Here is a 20698-nt window from a genome sequence, read left to right on the forward strand (position 1 = left end):
ATTAAAGTGGAAAGATACACTACAGGCTGATCCAACTTTGATGTAATGTCCTTAAAACAAGTCAAAATGAGGCTCAGTAGTGTGTGTGGCCTCCACGTGCCTGTATGACCTCCCTACAACACCTGTGCATGCTCCTGATGAGGTGGCAGACGGTCTCCTGAGGGATCTCTTCCCAGACCTGGACTAAAGCATCTGCCAACTCCTGGACAGTCTGTGGTGCAACGTGACGTTGGTGGATAGAGCGAGACATGATGTCCCAGATGTGCTCAATTGGATTCAGGTCTGGGGAACGGGCGGGCCAGTCCATAGCATCAATGCCTTCGTCTTGCAGGAACTGCTGACACACTCTAGCCACATGAGGTCTAGCATTGTCTTGCATTAGGAGGAACTCAGGGCCAACCGCACCAGCATATGGTCTCACAAGGGGTCTGAGGATCTCATCTCGGTACCTAATGGCAGTCAGGCTACCTCTGGCGAGCACATGGAGGGCTGTGCGGCCCTCCAAAGAAATGCCACCCCACACCATTACTGACCCAATGCCAAACCGGTCATGCTGGAGGATGTTGCAGGCAGCAGAACGTTCTCCACAGCGTCTCCAGACTCTGTCACGTCTGTCACATGTGCTCAGTGTGAACCTGCTTTCATCTGTGAAGAGCACAGGGCGCCAGTGGCGAATTTGCCAATCTTGGTGTTCTCTGGCAAATGCCAAACGTCCTGCACGGTGTTGGGCTGTAAGCACAACCCCCACCTGTGGACGTCCGGCCCTCATATCACCCTCATGGAGTATGTTTCTGACCATTTGAGCAGACACATGCACATTTGTGGCCTGCTGGAGGTCATTTTGCAGGGCTCTGGCAGTGCTCCTCCTGTTCCTCCTTGCACAAAGGCGGAGGTAGCGGTCCTGCTGCTGGGGTGTTGCCCTCCTACGGCCTCCTCCACGTCTCCTGATGTACTGGCCTGTCTCCTGGTAGCGCCTCCATGCTCTGGACACTACGCTGACAGACACAGCAAACCTTCTTGCCACAGCTCGCATTGATGTGCCATCCTGGATAAGCTGCACTACCTGAGCCACTTGTGTGGGTTGTAGACTACGTCTCATGCTACCACTAGAGTGAAAGCACCGCCAGCATTCAAAAGTGACCAAAACATCAGCCAGGAAGCATAGGAACTGAGAAGTGGTCTGTGGTAACCACCTGCAGAACCACTCCTTTATTGGGGGTGTCTTGCTAATTGCCTATAATTTCCACCTGTTGTCTATCCCATTTGCACAACAGCATGTGAAATTGATTGTCACTCAGTGTTGCTTCCTAAGTGGACAGTTTGATTTCACAGAAGTGTGATTGACTTGGAGTTACATTGTGTTGTTTAAGTGTTCCCTTTATTTTTTTGAGCAGTGTATATATACTAGCTGAAGGACCCGGGTATAGTTAATCTGTTTCATTTGATGTTTGTGTGTGTCGTAAAAGATATCAACACTATCCACTATAATAGTGACATGCACAGCCCCCCCACAGTGCATATATAAGAGATATATACCGGTATATAAATAGTTCACTTATAAGGAAGGACAGATTATTGTTGTGTCCTTGCCAGCTATGTTCACTATTTTATTTTATCAGTCTGAATTGTAGCCAGGACGTTCGTATTAACAGGGCTACATTCATGCTTTATTTTCTAACATAACCCAGACAGCCCACACATTTCTCTCCTCTTGTGGAAGAGATTACTCAGCATTTCACACTACGGAGAATTGACAGGAGGGAACTGGAGAAAGGTTCCAACAGAATGAGGTGTGTCACTTTAATTTCTGTTACACATGTCATCTGATGAGATAGCTTGGGCACCTCAGGCATTGGGACACCTATCTTGCAATAACTGGCCTATCCACAGTTTACCTCACCCTGATTCCACAGCTGAACATGCCAGAAAAAGGTGAAGCTTATAAAACTCAACAACAAGTACTTTCCTCTGGATGATATCCTGACTCACAGGTTTCCCTCTCATAATAATTATTTAAACACTTAATGTGACCTGCATTTCGCAATTTAAGTGGATCCTAATAAAAATGATTTCAGGTTGTAAAAGTTTTTCGTATCAACTGCTTACTGTGCAAAAAATGTAGTTCAAAACGTAAAAGACCTACCGATAATCCTATATACAGGGAGTGCAGAATTATTAGGCAAGTTGTATTTTTGAGGATTAATTTTATTATTGAACAACAACCATGTTATCAATGAACCCAAAAAACTCATTAATATCAAAGCTGAATATTTTTGGAAGTAGTTTTTAGTTTGTTTTTAGTTTTAGCTATTTTAGGGGGATATCTGTGTGTGCAGGTGACTATTACTGTGCATAATTATTAGGTAACTTAACAAAAAACAAATATATACCCATTTCAATTATTTATTTTTACCAGTGAAACCAATATAACATCTTAACATTCACAAATATACATTTCTGACATTCAAAAACAAAACAAAAACAAATCAGTGACCAATATAGCCACCTTTCTTTGCAAGGACACTCAAAAGCCTGCCATCCATGGATTCTGTCAGTGTTTTGATCTGTTCACCATCAACATTGCGTGCAGCAGCAACCACAGCCTCCCAGACACTGTTCAGAGAGGTGTACTGTTTTCCCTCCTTGTAAATCTCACATTTGATGATGGACCACAGGTTCTCAATGGGGTTCAGATCAGGTGAACAAGGAGGCCATGTCATTAGATTTTCTTCTTTTATACCCTTTCTTGCCAGCCACGCTGTGGAGTACTTGGACGCGTGTGATGGAGCATTGTCCTGCATGAAAATCATGTTTTTCTTGAAGGATGCAGACTTCTTCCTGTACCACTGCTTGAAGAAGGTGTCTTCCAGAAACTGGCAGTAGGACTGGGAGTTGAGCTTGACTCCATCCTCAACCCGAAAAGGCCCCACAAGCTCATCTTTGATTATACCAGCCCAAACCAGTACTCCACCTCCACCTTGCTGGCGTCTGAGTCGGACTGGAGCTCTCTGCCCTTTACTAATCCAGCCACGGGCCCATCCATCTGGCCCATCAAGACTCACTCTCATTTCATCAGTCCATAAAACCTTAGAAAAATCAGTCTTGACGTTTCAGCTTGTGTGTCTTGTTCAGTGGTGGTCGTCTTTCAGCCTTTCTTACCTTGGCCATGTCTCTGAGTATTGCACACCTTGTGCTTTTGGGCACTCCAGTGATGTTGCAGCTCTGAAATATGGCCAAACTGGTGGCAAGTGGCATCTTGGCAGCTGCACGCTTGACTTTTCTCAGTTCATGGGCAGTTATTTTGCGCCTTGGTTTTTCCACACACTTCTTGCGACCCTGTTGACTATCTTGAATGAAACGCTTGATTGTTCGATGATCACGCTTCAGAAGCTTTGCAATTTTAAGAGTGCTGCATCCCTCTGCAAGATATCTCACTATTTTTGACTTTTCTGAGCCTGTCAAGTCCTTCTTTTGACCCATTTTGCCAAAGGAAAGGAAGTTGCTTAATAATTATGCACACCTAATATAGGGTGTTGATGTCATTAGACCACACCCCTTCTCATTACAGAGATGCACATCACCTAATATGCTTAATTGGTAGTAGGCTTTCGAGCCTATACAGCTTGGAGTAAGACAACATGCATAAAGAGGATGATGTGGTCAAAATACTCATTTGCCTAATAATTCTGCACGCAGTGTATATATAAAAACACTAGAGAATGAGGACAGAACTAGTCTGGGCTCAATGTACTGCGCAGTTATTAAGGCTTGGTGCAAGCTATTGGTCAGCAGAAATATTGAGGACATCGAGAAATTGGTTTACAGTAAACCATTGGGATTCCAGTGAGTACTGTAGGTCTAATGTCACCAGACAGCGGGCACATTATTACACCAACCAGTATACTACAGTATTGGCCACAGTGTGCAACTAGGTTAACAAGGAATGGTCACCAATATAAAATAGGGAATGGTTATCTAGGACATAGTTCTCAACCTTTGCTACCTCCACCCCAGTGGGTACATCTCACATGTCTAGAGGTTTCTTGCAGTGTCTTCATGCTATGCTTTTGTTGTGTAACGATGTATTATCCTAGCCTTGGCATGAAGTGATTGATTTGAGTATGGGAGTATTGGGCAACATTGAAAAGTCACAGCTCTAGGGTGTCCATCATGGACGTTATTAAAGAGGTTATCCTAGCCGATGACTTATCCTAGCTGATTGGTGAGGGTCCGACATCCACATTCTCGAAAATCATCTGTTCTATGTAGCTCCATTGCCAGAATTTGGACCTGAAACACCTAACTGCAGCACTTCTCACATTAATTTCAACAGTGCAGCAGTTGTGAGTGCAGTCCAGTACAATGTTGATAGTGCTATGTAGCTCCGGCGCCGACTTCTGATGACAGAGCTACACAGAACAGCTGATTGTCGGGCGTGTGGGGTGTCAGAATAAGCTAAGAAAAGTTTATTCTGAGAATAGGCCATCACTTAAAAAAGGCTGGACAGCCCCTTTAAGTAGTGTACTGGTCTTCAATTTGAATTAAAATGGCTTTAATGAGCGGCATCGTGGTTTCTGCAAATTTCTAGAGATCTGGTGCTGTGCAAAGCAAATTCCTGGAAATATACCAAGATCACACAACCCTTATGACATTGCCTGAAGTACCTACTGGAGCCTGGATAAATTATAGCAACAAAAGGAAAAACCAAGTGGTAGGGTAACCTGAGCTATGTCTGAGGCGCCATTTAATACATTGCCCCTGTGGCAACCACTGTATTTGAATATCCTGGTTGGCCTTGACTTCACTCAGAAAAATCAGCCATCTCCCTATGGTGAGACACCCAATTAGTATACTTGTTTTGATAGTTGAACGATATCACAATGACTTGCAGGTAATTTTTTTATGAATTATCTTAAAGGGGTTATCCAGGAATTTGAACAAAGGGAAGAAAACTGAAGAAGGTCATGTTTCTCAATTCTTTCCATTTCATAGTGACATACTAAGCCAACCACGATTGCTACAACAAGAAGGCAACTGCTGCCAATGCAGTAACCCAGAACAGTGGGTATCTGCAAATGGTTTGTTCTTTAATGAAATGTTATGCAATGTATTTTATGCCATGAATTACAACCAGTGTAGCCATGTATGGATGGCACAGCCAAGAGTTAATAATCCTGGCTTAACCGTTGCAGATTCTCAGTGGTGGCTGATTCCAGACTCATCCAAACACCTAACATCAAAGGTACCCCAGCTACCATCAGGCAGGATACCCAGAATCAGTGTGTGCTCCAAGGGAAGAAAGAGTACTCCCTTCTTCCACTGCATGGCCCTAGGGAGCAATGGCATGAGAACATCTGCTGTGATAGAATGGGACTGCCAGAGCCACTTCCACTGCCATTCTCCACTCTGACTCCTCAAGGTCTTGCTGCATCAAGGCCAATAAGATAATGGATTGCGCCAAAAGGGGCATAGATGCCGTTATGAGAACATAGTTCTGACACTTTACAAATCGCTAGTCAGACCACACATGGAGTACTGTGTACAGTTCTGGGCTCCTGTAAACAAGGCAGACATAGCAGAGCTGGAGATGGTTCAGGGGAGGGGTGGTCTACAGTACCCAGAAAGATCAAAATGAGGGTTATTCACTTTAGAAAAAAAGACGACTGAGGGGAGATCTAATTACTATGTATTAATATATCAGGGGTCAGTACAGAGATCTCTCCCATCATCTATTTATCCCCAGAACTGTGACGAGGGGACATCCTCTGCGTCTGGAGAAAAGAAGGTTTGTACACAAACATAGAAGAGGATTCTTTACGGTAAGAGCATTGAGACTATGGAACTCTCTGCCTGAGGAGGTGGTGATGGTGAGTACAATAAAGGAATTCAAGAGGGGCCTGGATGTATTTCTGGAGCGTAATAATATTACAGGCTATAGCTACTAGAGAGGGGTCGTTGATCCAGGGAGTTATTCTGATTGCCTGATTAGAGTCGGGAAGGAATTTTTCCCCCTACAACTATGAAAATTGGCTTCTACAGTTTTTTTTGCCTTTCTCTGGATTAACTTTGCCAGATAACAGACTGGATTGGATGGACACACAGTAAGTCTTTTCCACCCTTACATACTAACTTATTATGTTAAACACTATCTCTCCATGCTAGCTGAAGATTACTTATTATGATTTATATCAGACATTGGCATAAATAAGGCGACTTTAGACTTTATGCCGCACAGACGGCCAGAGATGTGCCGAATTTATTAAGAGGTTTGTGCCTGTTAATAAATTAGATGCATTTTACTCCAGGACACTTTAGTTTAAAGGGGCATATCAAAAGTTTTGAGTTGTGGGGGAGTGCTGATACCCTCACAGATGGCTAGAAGGAGGAGAGAGAAGCACTCACATATTGTGCTCTCTACCCTCGCTGAAGGAGACAGGCTCAATAAAAGTCTATGGGCCCAACGTTGAGATGAAACAGCATGATACTGTATGCAAGCGCTTGTCTCTCTTCATTCTAGAAGTTGGTGGGGGTCTCACTGAGAACCTGTCATGTTGAACATGGTATCTAAGCTGCAGGCAGCATGTTGTAAAGCAGGAGGAGCTGAGCAGACTGATATGTATTTTGCATGAAAGTATTCAGTATTAGGCCCCATGCACCGTGTTTTCGGGCCGCATAAGGTCCACATTTTTTGCAGATCAGAAGCCAACCCGCAAAAAAAAACAGACAGCAGGCTATGTACAGTCATGGCCAAAAGTTTTGAGAATGACAAAAATATTAGTTTTCACAAAGTTTGTGTCACGGCCATGCCCATGACCGTGACTCCTTTACCGCATGCGGTTGCCTGCGGTTTTGTATGGGCGTTCAACCACCGGTGAGGGCTGCTTGTCTGTGGCCTCACTTGTGGTTGCCACGGGCAACCAGTGTTGTTGTTAGCAGCAGAGCAGCCTGAGCGTCGCTAGGCAGCTTGCTGCCCTGGCATGCGGTCTCACCTGACGTTCCTTTTGTTAGGTGTGTTTGTTGTGTGCACTGTGTTGTAAGTTATTGTGTGCACTTTCCCTTTATGTATGTTTGTTTTCCCTTCTGTGTTACTGGAAGGGTTAACTTCCTTCCCAGTGTGTGTGTGATGTCACTGGGTGTGTCCAATCCTTGGGTGTGGCCACTTGGGCCTATAAAGACCCTCTCTCTTGCAGAGCTCAGTAGGTTGTTTCAGCATGCTTGCTGATAGCAGCCTCCTGTGTTTGTTCATCCGCCAGTGAGAGCCACCACTGTGGTCATAGTTCATAGTTTGAGGTTTAAGTTAAAGTTTTATGTATGCCTATGTCTTTATGTGTGTGTTGTAGCAAGTTTGTCTGTTGGGATTTTCATATGTGTTTGTGCAGCATAACGGTTCTGGATCCCTGTCTGTTTAGGGATCCAGTCAGCAGGGCTGTGGCAGGTTGGTGAATGTCTGTTCACCTGCCATTTCCGTATTGCTGTTTTTGTCCCCCTTTTCCCAACAGCTTGGCCATTGAGGCTCCTGCTCCTCCGTGTCAAGGAGGAGTAGGTTGCCTTACCCAGCTCCTAGCTCAGGGATCTGCGGAGGGTAAGATAGGGCTCCGAGGTTCCGGCGCATGGGCCCTCCTACCTTAAAGGTCGGCCCATGCAGGTTAGGAGTTAGGGTCAGGGTAGGGACGCTGTAGGAGGTGACCTGCTCCCTGTCCTGTGGCTTCATGGCCGAGTAGCTACTTCAACACCTGGCACCTCACGGCTGAGGGTTTCCCCCATCCTCAGCCGTGACAGTTTGCTGCTAAACTGTTTCAGTTGTTTCTGTGATGTAGTGAAATATAATTACACGCACTTCATACGTTTCAAAGGCTTTTATCGACAATTACATGACATTTATGCAAAGAGTCAGTATTTGCAGTGTTGGCCCTTCTTTTTCAGGACCTCTGCAATTCGACTGGGCATGCTCTCAATAAACTTCTGGGCCAATTCCTGACTGATAGCAACCCATTCTTTCATAATCACTTCTTAGAGTTTGTCAGAATTAGTGGGTTTTTGTTTGTCCACCCGCCTCTTGAGGATTGACCACAAGTTCTCAATGGGATTAAGATCTGGGGAGTTTCCAGGCCATGGACCCAAAATGTCAATGTTTTGGTCCCCGAGCCACTTAGTTACCACTTTTGCCTTATGGCACGGTGCTCCATCGTGCTGGAAAATGCATTGTTCTTCACCAAACTGTTGTTGGATTGTTGGAAGAAGTTGCTGTTGGAGGGTGTTTTGGTACCATTCTTTATTCATGGCTGTGTTTTTGGGCGAAATTGTGAGTGAGCCCACTCCCTTGGATGAGAAGCAACCCCACACATGAATGGTCTCAGGATGCTTTACTGTTGGCATGACACAGGACTGATGGTAGCGCTCACCTTTTCTTCTCCGGACAAGCCTTTTTCCAGATGCCCCAAACAATCCGAAAGAGGCTTCATCGGAGAATATGACTTTGCCCCAGTCCTCAGCAGTCCATTCACCATACTTTCTGCAGAAGATCAATCTGTCCCTGATGTTTTTTTTGGGAGAGAAGTGGCTTCTTTGCTGCCCTTCTTGACACCAGGCCATCTTCCAAAAGTCTTCGCCTCACTGTGCGTGCAGATGCACTCACACCTGCCTGCTGCTATTCCTGAGCAAGCTCTGCACTGGTGGCACTCCGATCCCGCAGCTGAATCCTCTTTAGGAGACGATCCTGGCGCTTGCTGGACTTTCTTGGACGCCCTGAATCCTTCTTAACAAGAATTGAGCCTCTTTCCTTGAAGTTCTTGATGATCCTATCAATTGTTGATTGAGGTGCAATCTTAGTAGCCACAATATCCTTGCCTGTGAAGCCATTTTTATGCAACACAATGATGGCTGCACGCATTTCTTTGCAGGTCACCATGGTTAACAATGGAAGAACAATGATTTCAAGCATCACCCTCCTTTTAACATGTCAAGTCTGCCATTTTAACCCAATCAGCCTGACATAATGATCTCCAGCCTTGTGCTCGTCAACATTCTCACCTCAGTTAACAAGACGATTACTGAAATGATCTCAGCAGGTCCTTTAGTGACAGCAATGAAATGCAGTGGAAAGGTTATTTTGGGATTAAGTTAATTTTCATGGCAAAGAAGGACTATGCAATTCATCTGACCATTCATAACATTCTGGAGTATAGGCAAATTGCTATTATAAAAACTTAAGCAGCAACTTTTCCAATTTCCAATATTAATGTAATTCTCAAAACGTTTGGCCACGACTGTACTTTCTGCATCCATATGTTGTCCATGGCCCTGCAAAGACGACACAAAATGTCCTATTCTATTTTATTTTGTGGATAAGAACGGAATAATACTGAAGATGGAAAATAAATGGCGGCATGCACACAGCTGGTATCCTTGTTTTGCGGATCAGCGGTTTGAGAACTATAAAACACATACGGTCATGTGCATGTGGCCTAACTTGTATTGGATTCATTTAATTCCTGCTCATTCTGGTCTTTGAAGTCAAGGAGGTGGTCCTATCAGTGATTGACAGCCTTCCCTCTATGACTGTGTATACAGAATAGCTGTCAATTACTGCAGTACTGGGGTCCTAGGTTTGAATCTGACCAAGGACAACATCTGCATGGAGTTTGTATGCTCTCCCAGTGTTTGCGTGGGTTTCCTCCGGGTACTCCAGTTTCTTCCCACACTCCAAAGACATACTGATAGGGACCTTAGATTGTGAGCCCCATTGGGGACAGTTGGATACTAATGTCTGTAAAGTGCTGCGGAATATAGTAGCACTATATAAGTGCATAAAATAAACAAATCACTGATAGGGCTGCCTCCTGGACTTCAAAGCCCAGAATGAGCAGGAATATGAATGTAGAAATGACAAGTTTTACTCATTTCCCACAAAACTATATATCAATCTGCTCAGCTCCTCCTGCTCTATAACAAGCCACTGACAGATTATGCTGCATTTTCATGGTGACAGGTTCCCTAGATGAACTGGTTGTCTTCCCATGGAATATTTGGAAAGGTTTGCCACATCTGTAAATCTAGGGCAATGTGACATTTGCTCACGTATATGTCCTCAGTGGGGACATGGACATCCTTCCAAAAATCACAAGATGGCCCATGATGTTGTTTTTGATAGGGAAACATTGAGGATGTTGTAGTAGATATGACACAATTTTAAAACGACTCATGGGCAACCAAATATTGGCATGTAGTCCTAGCCATTAGCTAGCTGTAAATGTGTAAATGGTTAATCACTTTAGGACCACCCACCGTAAGTATATGTTCATCTTTCTACATTCTTCTACTGGAATTTGTGCCCCACACCTGGATCAGGATCTCACTGACAGCCTCTGGTCCTGCTGACATCATTGGAACCTGTGCTTGTTTGGTGCTTGTTTGCTGTAGCAACAGTGTTTTTTCAGGGTTTAATGATGGAGAGAGACAATATTACACAAAATATCACACACATAAATTTTACTAAAAATGAATTCATTATTTACCCCTTCCTGCCAGCCCTACATAAATTAACAGGTTAACGACACAGTGCTAAATATTTTACATGTTCTGGTTGATGACACTGCTAGCTCCTTTGCACACTGCCACCCACTGGGTCTGGCTGTCAGGAGAAAGTACAACTGCTGGTAAGAACCATGAACAGCCCTCAGGAATCTCTAATAGTATTCTACAGTTTGAAGCATGCTCAACACGGGACTCCCATTCTCATGATTGATGTGGGTCCCATCAGTTGGACCAATTAGTCACTTGGTACCTATATTATCATAAAAAACAATGCTACTTTCACACTTGCGTTTGGGGTTCCGCTTGTGAGATCCGTTTAAGGGCTCTCACAAGCGGCCCCGAACAGATCCGTTCATCCCCAATGCATTCTGAATGGATAAGGATCCGTTCAGAATGCATCAGTTTGGCTCCGTTCCGCCTCCATTCCGCTCTGGAGGCGGACACCAAAACGCTGCTTGCAGCGTTTTGGTGTCCGCCTGGCCGTGCGGAGCCAAACGGAACCGTCATGACTTACAATGCAAGTCAATGGGGACGGATCCGTTTGACGTTGACACAATATGGTGCAATTGCAAACGGATCCGTCCCCCATTGACTTTAAATGTAAAGTCAGGAGTCCCTATTAATATACCATCGGATCGGAGTTTTCTCCAATCCGATGGTATATTTTAACTTGAAGCATCCCCATCACCATGGGAACGCCTCTATGTTAGAATATACCATCAGATTTGAGTTAGATCGTGAAAACTCAGATCCGACAGTATATTCTAACACAGAGGCGTTCCCATAGTGATGGGGACGCTTCAAGTTAGAATATACTAAGAACTGTGTACATAACTGCCCCCTGCTGCCTGGCAGCACCCGATCTCTTACAGGGGGCTGTGATCCGCACAATTAACCCCTCAGGTACCGCACCTGAGGGGTTAATTGTGCGGATCTCAGCCCCCTGATCGGGTGCTGCCAGGCAGCAGGGGCCAGACTCCCCTCCCTCCCCAGTATTAAAAGCATTGGTGGCCAGTGCGGCCCCCCCCCCCTCCCTCTCCAGTATTAAAAGCATTGGTGGCCAGTGCGCCCCCCCCCACCCTCCCCAGTATTAAAAGCAGTGGTGGCCAGTGCGCCCCCCCCCTCCCTCCCCAGTATTAAAAGCATTGGTGGCCAGTGCGGCCCCCCTCCCTCCCCAGTATTAAAAGCATTGGTGGCCAGTGCGGCCCCCCCTCCCTCCCCAGTATTAAAAGCATTGGTGGCAGTGGCCACAGGCTAACAACCCCTCTCCTTCCCCCATCATTGGTGGCAGCGGAGCGGCATTTCTGATCGGAGTCCCAGTTTAATCGCTGGGGCTCCGATCGGTTACCATGGCAGCCAGGACGCTACTGCAACAATGCTTTTAATACTGGGGAGGGAGGGGGGGGGCCGCACTGGCCACCAATGCTTTTAATACTGGGGAGGGAGGGGGGTCTGGCCTCTGCTGCCTGGCAGCACCCGATCAAGGGGCTGAGATCCGCACAATTAATCCCTCAGGTGTGGCACCTGAGGGGTTAATTGTGCGGATCACAGCCCCCTGTAAGAGATCGGGTGCTGCCAGGCAGCAGGGGGCAGTTATGTACACAGTTCTTAGTATATTCTAACTTGAAGCATCCCCATCACCATGGGAACGCCTCTGTGTTAGAATATACTGTCGGATCTGAGTTTTCACGATTGTGAAAACTCCGATCTGAAAAAGCTGTTATGCAGACGGATCCGCACAAGTGTGAAAGTAGCCTAAAACTATGCAGTTTTATTGTACTTTTTAAGTTCTAATGGAAAATGCAAGATAGAAAGTTCTACCCAGATCATGCTGCATTAATATAAAATATAAATATAATATAAAAATGTCACGAACACCAAAAAAGCCACAGAAACTTTACAGTAACATCTGGCTGCAGTGTTTTCGACCAAAAAGAGCCAATAAAAATGGCAACAAGAAATCTGCAAAAAATACTGCAAAATGATTCAATACCTGCTTGAAAATTCATGTCCTTCTATGTCTGGAGAACCATTTAAGACTTTACAAATGAATTTCAATCACTGTCACCTTTACAGAATTATGATAATTAGTCAATAAAAAGTAAAGCCATGTTTCATACACTTCCCTTATAATTTGAAAAAATTTCAATCAATCATATCACTTTGCTCTTATAGATGGTGACCTCATTCCTTTTGTCTCACAGTTTTTTTTTATTACTTCATGTTTTACTGGTTACTCCCTGAGCTGTAAAGAGCTGTGGCATACGTTGAAGCTATAGAAATACTAATTATTACTATAGTGTATTGCCATTACTATTGATTAGAGATGAGCACATTTCTAAAACATTTTATTCGGCTGGTTCTCCGAATTTTCTGATAAAACTCTGTTCGATCCGAAGTTATTCGTGGCAAATCACGTAAAAAAAAAAATTGATTTCCTGGCTGCAGAGAGCCTTTATAGTGGTGTAGAACACTGTGCCTTGCAGTAACACACATAGGGAGTCTGCTTTGGTAGTGAAATAATACTGTGAGTCCGTATGACATGCAGATGACAGGCGTCACTCTTAGAATCACTGCACATTTCACTTATTTGGGCAGTCACGGGGCCAAAACTGACCAAATACCTAAATTGTGAACTCAGCCTTACAGGTCAATGTTAGCGACAGGTATAAAGAACCATGCAGAGGCCCAAGAGCCTACTATAGCATGAAAGAGCGCACTCTTTTTACACCAATTAACTGATTCCACATAGATTTCTACAGAACCTGTTCTATTAAACGCCTATACAAGTAGAGCCCCCCCCCCCCCCCCCCCCCCCGACAGAGTGGATTGGTTGTCAGGAGTAGGTTTGTGTTGACGTCACTGATTATTTTGCCCTTCCTCTGATCCATCAGAACAATAACATCCGCCTTTACTCGGTCAACATTTGGTTAGTAATCCATCAGTATTGCTAAAGCCCAAAAAAACAGGAGTGGATCCAAAACAGAGATGACACGTGAATGGAATATTTGAATGTGTTCTGTGTTTTGTACCCACTCCTGCTTTTGGCTGCCAAATCATAAGCCAATTCTAATGCATAATAGGGACCATGTCATGCAGGCCTTACAGCTGTTACATAGACAGGATCAGTTGTGCGTCTCATTTTTTCTTCCTTCTGAAAGATCAAAAGAAGGGTCAAATAAATGATGATGTCAGCCAGGCCGAAAAGGCAAAATAGTGGCCCAGTAATGAAGTGGGGAAGGTTGGAACAGCATAAGAAGTCCACAGAGTGGCCTTATGACATAGTGGTGAGGCGGAAGAAGAATGAGGAGACCACAAGGTGGCCCAATGACAGAGTCCGGAGGTGGCGGCAGTAGCATCATCAGGAGGAGGCCACAGAGTGGCACAATGAGAGCGTGGAGGTAGCAGCATCAGGAGGCCATAGAGTGGCACAATGACAGTGTAGAGGTGGCAGCAGCAGCGTCAGAAGGCCACAGAGTGGCACAATGACAGTGTGGAGGTGGCAGCAGCATCAGGAGGCCACAGAGTAGCACAATGACTGAGCGTGGAGGTGGCGGCAGCAGCAGCATCAGGACGAGGCCACAGGGTGGAACAATGACAGTATGGAGGTGGCAGCAGAAGCATCAGGATTCCACAGAGTGGCACAATGACAGAGTGTGGGGGTGGCAGAAGCATAATCAGGAGGCTACAGAGTGGCACAATGACAGAGTGTGGAGGTGGCAGCAGCATCATCAGGAGGCCACAGGGTGGCACAATGACAGAGTGTGCAGGTGGCAGCAGCATCAGGAGGAGGCCACAGGGTGGCACAATAGGAGACATAGTGTAGAGGTGGCAGAAGCATCAGGAGACCTCAGAGTGGCAAGGTGATATAGTGTGGAGGTGGCAGCAGCATCAGGAGACCACAGAGTGGAAAGGTGACATAGTGTGGGGGTGGCAACAGCATCAGGAAACCACAGAGTGGCAAGGTGACATAGTGTAGAGGTGGCAGCAGCATCAGAAGACACTAGAGTGGCAAGGTGACAGTGTGGAGGTGGCAGCAGCATCAGGAAATCACAGAGTGGAAAGGTGACATAGTGTGGAGGTGGCAGCAGCATCAAAAGATCACAGAGTGACCCGGTGACAGAGTAGGGAGGTGGGTGGCAATACCAGTACCAGCTGAAGATGGTGGGTGAAAGAAGGAGCACTTGGCATCAGATGTGTGGCATCAGGCGGGTGGAAGCATCAGAATAGTAGCTGAGGCAGGTAGCCATAAGAAACCGGTCTCTTTTGTCAAAGTGTTGGTGTGGCACCATGGATGATCTAGTCTGATGCATCATACATTGGTGGGTGGAAATCCTGGCTGATCCACGCCTGATTCATCTTGACAAAGGTCAGTCTCTCCACATTTTGGGTGGACAGGTGAGTTCTTCTTCGGGTAACTATGGCCCCTGCCGCACTAAACACCCGCTCTGATGCCACACTACTGGCCGGGCAGGGCAGCTTATCCAGGGAAAACTCTGCTAGTTGCGCCACAAATCCAGTTTGGCTACCCAGTAGTCCAGCGGATCTTCAATGTGAGGTGGCAGGGTACTGTCCAAGTATGCCACCACCTGCTGGTTCAGGTCCCATTCCAGATCTAGCTGTTGCTGCTGGTGAGTAGTTTCTTCACTAGGCGGGTGAAGAAAGCTGCTTATCAGCGACTCTAGACTCAAGTTGCTGCTGATGGAGCTGGAACTGCTCCTTCCACCCCACCCTGCCACAGCAGCCATGGCAGAGGAACGTGAGCGCAGAGGGCCCCCCCCCCCAGTCAGACCTGCGATAGGCAGCGGCCAACTGACTACATAGGATGACTCTATAGTAGTTCAGTTTGTCCTCCCTCTCAGCGGGTGTAAAAAAGGCCCCCAATTTTGGACTGGTAACGGGGGTCCAACAAGGTGGAGAGCCAGAAGTCATCCCTCTGCTGAGAATTCGGCTGTCACTACGCAAGCAAGTGAGCATGCATCGGGCCATTTGTGCAAGTGACTCGGAGGGACTCCCTGCCTCTATCTCCACTGCATACTTCCGGTATTTCTGGGTCCTCTGCCTCGTCTTCTTCATCGCCTTGTAGCTCCTCTGGATGCTTCTGCTCCTCCTCTCCTGTCACCTGTGTAGAAAAACCACCCATTTCGCTACACATTGCTTGTGCTCCAATGTACTCCTTCTCCTCCAGTTCAGCCCGCACAGGGCTCATGTGGCCGTGAGATCTAGGCGCCACGTCTCCAGTCCCCTGACAAGCCAGATTTACCAGCATCTGTTCCAGGACATGAATCAGTGGAATGATGTTGTTCATCCTGTAGTCCTAGCGACTGACAAATAACGTGGCCTCCTCAAAGGGCCAGAGTAAATGGCAGGTGTAACGCATGAGCTGCCACTGGCTGACATCGAGGTTACACATGGGAGTACTCCTGTCTGCTTGGATCATCAATAAATCGTTTATGGCCTTTCTCTGTTTGTATAGTCGGTCCAACATATGGAGAGTGGAATTCCAATGGGTGGAAACATCGCATATCAGCCTATTTTGGGGGATGCTGTTCTGCTGTTGCAGCTCAAGGAGTGTGCTTTGTGGTGTACGAAAGGCTGAAGTGCATGCAACGTTTCCTGGCCATTTTTAGGATGTCTTGCAGATGGGTAGAAGACTTCAGGAACCGCTTGACAACCAGATTGAACATGTGTGCTATGCAGGGAGCATGGCTCAGCCCTCCCTGATGCAGCTCTGACACCATGTTCTTCCCATTGTCAGTCACCCCATGGTTCCGATTTTGAGTTGGAAAAATTAAAACTCCTGTACTCCACTAGATTGCTTCAAGCAATCTAGTGGAGAACAGGAGTTTTAATTTTTCCATTGCAACTTGGCCTGGTAACCATCTCCTGATACCTACGTATCCACCCATTTGGAGTGTAACCCAACCTGTTACCAATTCCGGATTCGTTTTCTTGATGAAGGACACGGAGCAGTTCCTCCCCTGTGTGACTCCGTTCGCCAAGGCACGTGCAAGCTGTCAAACTCTTCTCCTGATGATGATGAAGCCTCTAATTCACCCGGCTCCCAAGTGCGATCAGCTACATCATCATCATCGAGTACTGTCTGCATGTCACTGGTGTCCTCCTTAACGGTCTCTGGGTAAGAAGCCTGACCGCTCGCAACACCAACTCCCACGCCACTCTCCTCTTCACTACTTGCCCGCCTACCGGAGGAAGCGGCGGATGTCTCCTCCACATCTTGGCTGGGCAGTAGCTGCTGACTGTCCTCTAGTAGCTCTTCCTCACTGTATAGTGGAGCTGAGCCCACAGCATATAATATTGTCTGGCTGAGCAACAGAAAAGTACAGAGGCAGGTCCCGGACCATGCCAACTAAGGGTTGTGTCTGACAAACCCACGACTCTTGACTGGGGGTCTCTGATGTCACTTGGAATAAAGTGGATGACCGAGTCAACCATTCAAGAACCGCTGGGTTGCTGTTCAAGACACGACAGCTAGATGACACAGGGAGCTCAGGCCTCTCGCTGCGACTCCTGCTGCCACTTGTGCCTGCGCCAGAAACATTTAGGCCTCTGCCACTCCCCTGTGCAGAGCCTGTCGCTTCTCTGTTTGACCTACTGTTAGATCAAATAAATTAATAAAAAGGAAATTAAAACACCCCAAAAAAGTCATGTAATTTTGTAACTTCACCACACAACGGCTAATAAGCCCTTTTTTTCCCCTACTAATGTAACAGGGCGCCGAAGGCGCAATCGGTCTCCCATCAGCCGCAGACCTGCTGCTTAGCTTCAGGAGCAAGGATCTGTGTTTAGCCTCGTTCCCAGGGCAGCTTTGCTAGCTGGGAGGCTCCCTGCTCCTAGGTCTGCCTTAAGCGCCGAGCTGATCACTCGGTGCTCGACTTGTCTGTCTGTCGGTCATGTGACGCTGGCCACGTCACATGACCCTCACTCCTCACTATAAATACAGGCGGCCTGCTGGCTACAGGTTGCCTGTGATTTTCGTCCTATAGGCTGTGTACTTTATTGTTATTAAGCTTCCTCTGGAATTGAACCTCGTTCCGCCTCTTGACACCTCTTCTGCCTGCTCCCTGTACCTTGACGCTACCTCTCGGATTTTGACCTCGGCTTGTTTATGGTTTTATCTTTGCCTCTTCCCTTGTTCTGACGTGACCTCCTGGACTGACCTTGGCTAGTTGACCCGCCTTGCCTTCCTTTTTTGTTCTACCTCTTGTCCGCCTATTGTAACTTCTTAGTGGCTGTCCTCTTTTCTGCTGTCTCTTTCTCTCTGCTTGCACTTAGTAGGTTAGGGACTGTCGCCCAGTTGTGCTCCGTCACCTAGGGCGGGTGGTGCAAGTACGCAGGGACAGGGGACCGGGTGGCAGCTCAGGGGGTGCACCTCCGCTCTATTTTGATTCCTGTGACTCTACCGGTGACAACTAATACACGCCAAAGAAGGCTTTAGAACATATAACTGTACCGCTAAACGGAAAATAGGCCTTTACTTTTTTCCACTTATACACGCCACAAAAGGCTTTAGAACATATAACTGCACCGCTGAACGGCAAATAGGCCCTTACTTTTTTCCACTAATACACGCCAACAGGGCTGTAATTTTCTCACTTCACCACACAATGGCAAATACTTTTTTTGTGCCACTAATACACGCCAAAAAGGGCTTTAGAACATATAACTGCACCACTGAACGGCAAATAATATATTTTTTTGCTACTAATACACGCCAAAATGGGCTTTAGAACATATAACTGCACAGCTGAACGGCTAATATATATATTTATTGCCACTAATACACACCAAAAAGTGCTGTAATTTTCTCACTTCACCACACAACGGCAAATACTTTTTTTTGTGCCACTAATAAACATCAAAAAGGGCTTTAGAACATATAACTGCCCAGCTGAACGGCAAATAATATATATTTTTTTGGCACTAATACACGCCAAAAAGGGCTTTAGAACATATAACTGCACCGCTGAACAGCAAATAATATATTTTTTTTGCCACTAATACACGCCAAAAAGGGCTTTAGAACATATAACTGCACCGCTGAACATCAAACAATATATATTTTTGTGCCAATAATAGACCCCAAAAAGGTCTTTAGAACATATAACTGTACCACTGAACGGCAAATAATATATACTTTTGTGTCCCACTAATACAAGCCAAAAATTCTTTAGAACAAATAACTGCACCGCACAAGGGCAAATAAGACGTAGAAATATTTCCTTGTAGTAAACCCTGTTAATGGCTGTATCAAACAGCACTTGCACCCCAATAAGGGTACTTTTACACTTGCGTTTTTCTTTTCCGGCATAGAGTTCCGTCAAAAGGGCTCAATGCCAAAAAAGAACTGATCAGTTATATCCCCAAGCATTCTGAATAGAGAGTAATCCGTTCAGGATGCATCAGGATGTCTTTAGTTCAGTCATTTTGACTGATCAGGCAAAAGATAAAACCGTAGCATGCTACAGTTTTATCTCCGGCAAAAAAAAAATGAAGACTTGCCGGAATGACGGATCCGGCATTAATGTTCATTGAAATGTATTAATGCCGGATCTGTCCAAAAGATTTCTGTCATTTGCCGGATTGACGGATCCGGCTTTTCATTCTGCGCCTGCGCAATCAAATAGGAGGGGCTGTGGGCGCAGTCTGCTTCCTGTTGTCTCTTCTTTCCAGCCTGCGAGGGAGAAGGGAGAACGCCATTGTAGTTGAGTATAAAGTTTGTTTGTTTTTTTATGTTGTTCCACAATAAATAAATATAAGCAGCTCCTATGTACTTAAACATAGGAGCTGTAGTACATAGTGGATGCTAGGAGTGGTAGTCAACAGGACTACTACCCCTAGCATCACCTATGTACTTGTACCACCTGCGGGCCCTATGTACTGTTGCATAGGGACTGCAGTTGGTTCAAGTACATAGGTGATGCTAGGGGTAGTAGTCCTGTTGACTATCACTCCTAGCATCCACTATGTACTTGTACCACCTGCGGGCCCTATGTACTTTTGCATGGGGACTGCAGGTGGGTCAAGTACATAGTGGATGCTAGGGGTAGTAGTCCTGTTGACTACCATTCCTAGCATCCACTATGTACTTGTACCACCTGCGGGCCCTATGTACTTTTGCATAGGGACTGCAGGTGGGTCAAGTACATAGTGGATGCTAGGGGTAGTAGTCCTGTTGACTACCATTCCTAGCATCCACTATGTACTTGTACCACCTGCGGGCCCTATGTACTTTTGCATAGGGACTGCAGGTGGTTCAAGTACATAGTGAATGCTAGGGGTAGTAGTCCTGTTGACTACCATTCCTAGCATCCACTATGTACTTGTACCATCTGCGGGTCCTATGTACTGTTGCATAGGGACTGCAGGTGGTTCAAGTACAAAGTGGATGCTAGGGGTAGTAGTCTTAAAACATGAATAACACTCCTATAATTTTTTTCAAATGTAGGCCCAAAAAACTAAAAATATAAAGAGTTGTGAGCCAGAACAACCTCCACGACTGCCCTGCCCGCAAGCCCGCTTGACAGCCTGATTTGCCAACCAAGCTTGCCTGCGAAATTATGCTTCCCTGCACGCACGCGAGACAGCCAGACCGACAGTTTTTCAATAATGTCCAGTAAGTAATATTTTTGTGGGTGTGTTGTATTATGAATAGTTCAAATCTAATTATTATTATTTTTTTTCTACAGGCACATCATCTTCAAGAGAGAGGCCGGGAGCTCTCCTCCAAGACAACGTCGTCGACATGATACGGTATGTCAAGTTTTGAAGCATTCCCCATTGTAATATTATGACAGTATTGTAAAAATTGTCATTTTTTATTTCACAGTCATCATCTGTGGAGGAGATGCTTTCCGGCCAAGGGATGGCAGGAGAGGAGGAAGTCGGGGGTGGAGAACAGCAAGCGGTAATTATTATTATTTTTTTTATCTTATAATTATGTTTTGTATGTTTGTACATTTTTCTTTTTTTTCTTTTATTACAGTCAGCTAGTCCCATTGACTTAGAGAGAGATCGTCGAGCCTCAGCCAGAGGAAGTCAGGGAGCACGCGGCGGTTGTGGTCGTGTGAGTATTTTCAAGCAAAGTATTTTTAATTCCAAATGTTTCAAACATTATGTTAAAAAAAAAAATTATATATTTTTT

Source organism: Bufo bufo, chromosome 8, assembly GCF_905171765.1.
Source record: "Bufo bufo chromosome 8, aBufBuf1.1, whole genome shotgun sequence".
NCBI classification, from domain to species: Eukaryota; Metazoa; Chordata; class Amphibia; order Anura; family Bufonidae; genus Bufo; species Bufo bufo.